The sequence below is a fragment of the Penaeus monodon genome, chromosome 17, assembly GCF_015228065.2.
Source record: "Penaeus monodon isolate SGIC_2016 chromosome 17, NSTDA_Pmon_1, whole genome shotgun sequence".
Taxonomy (NCBI): domain Eukaryota; kingdom Metazoa; phylum Arthropoda; class Malacostraca; order Decapoda; family Penaeidae; genus Penaeus; species Penaeus monodon.
Window position 1 is genome coordinate 768,981 of NC_051402.1, and position 5,000 is coordinate 773,980.

At 30.7% G+C, this 5,000-nt stretch overlaps 1 protein-coding gene across 1 annotated transcript in view; it reads left to right on the plus strand.

Annotated features, from left to right (window-relative positions):
* LOC119583418 (UPF0047 protein YjbQ-like) overlaps nt 1-5,000 on the plus strand; it is a 29,174-nt gene that overhangs the window by 1,374 nt on the left and 22,800 nt on the right. The window lies entirely within an intron of this gene.

The window sequence follows — 5,000 nt, forward strand, 5'->3', positions numbered from 1 at the left end:
TTCCCTGTACATTTAATCAATTATGGTGAAGCAAGGTTTTCAGTGTTTCCAAATATTATTCTCGACAAGAAGCTCTCGAACAGACGCCGTCCAAGGTGCGAGAAGTGGGAAAAAAGAAAATTTGGAAATGAAAGTGATGCACAATAACACCTGCGCGGCATTACGATATCGCAAAGTCAGCGTGGAAAGTCAGTTCTGAAATATTTCTGATCTGTGAATGGTGCTGGCATAACGTATCGAAAATTGGAGAAAAAAAGGAGATTAAAGTGAAGTTTCTTGTGTCTATATTAAATAAAAAGAAAAAGATTTAGTGAAAATAACAAAATGGAAGAAAGGTGATTAGAGTGATTACATATATCTCAAATGAAGAAAGATTATTCATTTTCAGACAGATGTGCTCAAATAAGTATAGCCAGTGTAAATATGAGTGGTTGTCGGTATTATTATATTTAGCGTTTTTCATTTATTCGGCAATAATTCCTGAAGGATTACATACAAACTGTTAATTTCATCAGATGACAAATCCTGAAAATTGTCCTTAATTAATCTATGAGAAAGTAGTGTTTTTTTTGTTCTTTTTTTCATACGTGTAGTAGAAACCGTCATTACTCTATATCATCCTGCTGATAGTGAGATGATAAGATCAGAATGATGGGAAGATAGATAACAGGCTAGGAAAGAGTATGTGTGGCTTATGGACGATTAGATCATATCGAATTCTAAAGCATGTCTGCAATAGTTATTCTTTATATTTTAACCTTGAGATAATTATACACATGTTGTTTGGGTGACTACATTTTGCTTTTTTTTTTTTTTCATTGTATTTACATGTAGTTAGTAAAAATTACATCACGTCATAAGTCAAGTATTTGGAGGACCACGGCCATGGCTTTAAGACTATGATTTTTTAGGTATATGATTACATACTATTCAAATACATTTTAAGATTTACTGTGACCTTTGATGATAACCCAACAATCTATATTCGAACATGACTGACACATTAGACCTACAAACTACAGCCGAACATAGTAGTGTCACATTTTGAGGTTGCCACAAAAATCACTGGGCTTCCTATGACGTGATGTAATTTGTTATAAATTTTATTATTAATTAATAAAATATTTCAAGCATATGTACATGAAGTTTAACAAACTACCACACAAGATATTTTCATAAGATGTAGTTCCTACTTGTCCCATATTTCACAACAAATCCCTAGGGAAGTTTAAAGGTCTGGAGTGCCGAGAGATGCAGAGGCTGTGTCGATCAGCTCAATGCTAGTAATAGATGCATGGATATCTTCTCAACTTTTAACATTGATATTGATATTATCTTTGTTACGAATGTAGTAATTGTTAATGGAAATATTGTTATTTCATTATGATTATTTTATCATTATCATCACCACAAGTTTTTATGTCATATTTGTTATAGTTATTTTTATTTTTATTACTAGGATTAGAGTACTGTTTTTTCTTAGTATTTGTACCATCTCACTTGTACATGATTGTGATGAAGACTTGACAATTGAAATGTTACTAACAAGACTTGAATTACTAAAATATTCATGACATGTTGGATTTGGTATCTTTTCATTAGTTGTTATTAGTTGGTATTGAAACATTGACATTATTATCATCATTGCCTACGTCTTTGGCTTTACCTATATCATCTTTATTTTCATTTCCGTTGTCATCATCATAACCATCATCTTTTCCATAGCCATCACCATTGTCAGTGTTATTGTCTTTGCCATCGATATTGTCATCACCATCAACAAATCATCATCGTCGTCATCATCATCACCATCATCTGTATTCTGGGTACTTCACTCTGTTATCAGGGCATGTCTTAAAGATCCTTATCTTCTTATTGCTGCCGTGGTTTTCCCTTCTGTTCATCAAAATTCTCATTGACATATTTATGGTCGTTTTATTATTGTGAAGTTTATTATGTTATTTCTCTTTACTGATATTATATATATATATATATATATATATATATATATATATATATATATATATATATATATATATATATATATATATATATATATACATTTTTTTTTTTGTGTGTGTGTTATTGTTATTGATATTCTAATTTATCATTATCATCATTATTATTATTATTACAATTAATGCACTTGATGATTATATTTATTAACAAGAGTATCATTATCATTATCTTTCACTGTTATTTACCATTGTTACATCATCTTCATCATTGCTATTATTATTGTAATTACTATGGTTGTGATTATTATTACCCATTATTGTACCATTTGTATCATCATCCATTGATGTTTATTGATAGTATTCTTACTCTTATTATCATTGTGTCATTCTCATTATTATTACTATTATTTTTATGGTTATTATTATTATTTTTTATTATTATTATTATCATTATTATTATTATTATTATTATTATTATTATTATTATTATAGTTATTATCATTATCAGTTTTATTTTTGTTGTTATAGTCATTATTATTATTATTTGTTCTAATTATCATTGTTATTATTATTATTATTATTATTATTATTATTATTATTATTATTATTATATATAAATGTAATCATTATTACTGTAATTATTATTATTATTGTTGTTGTTGTTGTTGTTATTGTTATGATCGGCTAGATATTTCACTCACTGGTATTATTGCTATTTTTATTATTATTAACATCATCATGATCGTCATCACCGTCTTCATTATTATTATTATTACTATTATTATTATTATTATTATTATTATTATTATTATTATTATTATTACTATTATTATTGTTGTTGTTGTTGTTGTTAGTGCTATTATTATTATTATTATTATTATTATTATTATTATATTATTTCATTATTATCTGTCATATTATCTCATTATCATTTATTCATTATCATATTATCATTATTATCATTATTTATATATTACTATCATTACTATCATTACTATAATGAAGACATGCATGGTGATGATTTGGATTTGTAATAAGAATTACTGGTTAAACCTATTGGAACTGCAGTTTTATTGTAAAAAAATTGACAATAAAACTGCAAAACTTTGTAGTAAAATTTCATGTCATTATAGTAGAAATACCTTTTCTGCTTCTTCTTCTTCTTCTTCTTCTCCTTTACATTTATTCTTTTCTTTTTCCTTTTTCTTTTTTTCTTTTCCTTTTTTCTCTTTTTTCACCCCTTTTCTTCTCTTTTTTATGTATCCCATTATGACATCAGGAGAAGATCGATATGCTCTTACAAAGATATATACAAAACGTTTTGGTAGCTACAGCAGGTCAGGTGTTGTGGGAGATTTGTAAGGTTCAACTTGTAGTAATAATATTTCTCAGGTTTTTACCATTATAATTTTATTCTTGTGATCATTATATAATCTTTATATACATTGTGGATGATATTCCTATTCATTTTTTTAAAATACAAGTGAGCATAATTTGATACAGTATAGCATGTAATATTTTAATTAAAGTATACCAGAGGCTTCAAAACTGGGAATACTAGAGATATGTTAAGGGATTTTGCAAGCAGTACACTGTGGTCATGTGAGAGGCGATTTACACAGTGGTGGTTGCCTTGGGTAGTGAGTGCTCTGGTGAACATGGTAGTGATGGCCCTATGTGTGGTAAGAGCTGTGGTTTTGGGCTCAATGATGGCTTTGGTGGTGTGACAGAAATACTAGCAAAAATTGCAAGTGCTCTAAGCCTCAGAAGTGATTGTGTGAGATTCGTAGGCTTTGAGATAGGAGAGAGGTATCTGGCAACTTCATTTTATTTGACAGTCAGTTGGCTGATCAGTTGACAAATGTATTAGACCTATTCCGTAGTAATTTCTAGGCTGGTGAATTTAGAACATAAAAAAGCTAAATTGATATAGAGAAGACTTGATGAATGAACCTTCTGCTCTTTTAACTCAGTCATGCTGGGAGACGTCTGTGCTGCTGAGCCTGCTCTAAATTTTACATTTAGTTTTGCATTTGTTTGGCCATGGCTGCATTTGTTCAGGAGAACGAACCCCTCAACATTAGGCTTAAAACCTTATGTTAGCTTCATTACCTTAATAACGCATATACATTAAAGGCAAGAGCATGGAGAGCTGAGTACTTTTACATTTCCCATGCTTCTGGTTTTTCCATTTAGCAGCCAACTCTGTGAGGACCCTGACACATTCAGAATGACACTGGGGGCTCCCATTAACAAATGTACCTTTTCTGTGACACATCCGCTCATTTCCATTATTACTACATATGGTATTTGTATGTTTTTTTCAATTTTTTTGTAATACAACTTCCGTGCCTTAAGTAATGGCAGGCTAGAATTGGTTCCCACACTTTGTTGTAGTATCCTCCATGGAGTCAGTGCTCTTTCAGGCATGGCATATGAATGGTACACTCCACCTATATTTACTGGTGGAAATAATGCAAGGGCACTTCTTAAAGACCTAATAAGTCAGTCTCCTTCCCTTGGCCAAAGTTTTTCATGAAGAGTTATTCCTGTGAGCTGCCTCTTGACCAATTTTTTTTTTCATGGTGAGACATCCTGTCACCTGGATCCAATGGGTCAACTTGTTGCACATTGCTGTCAACATGTAGTTGACAGTCAAGTTTATTGCCAGGTGTCTTGGCACTTTTTGTGGATTCCATTCTGATCTTTCAGGAGAACTAAAGAGAGTGGACAAGTATCATGTCATGTAATTTCATACAGAGATACAGTCTTCCAACACTTGGCTGAAAATCTGTTTTATCATACTTTTGTAGATAAAGCCATCGGGAGCAAGGTTTCACAGCAAACAATGCATGAAATTACAGAACTAGCACTACATGACCTTGAGTGTAGTGAGCCCACATTTTTGCCAACTGACTGGTTCAGGTGCCCCGAATGCATTGGATGAATTAATGAATTATTCAGTAACAATATATTGTAAATATAGTTGCCAGATGCCAATATTTGAAACAAAAATCATATTAGTTCATGCATTCACTTTTT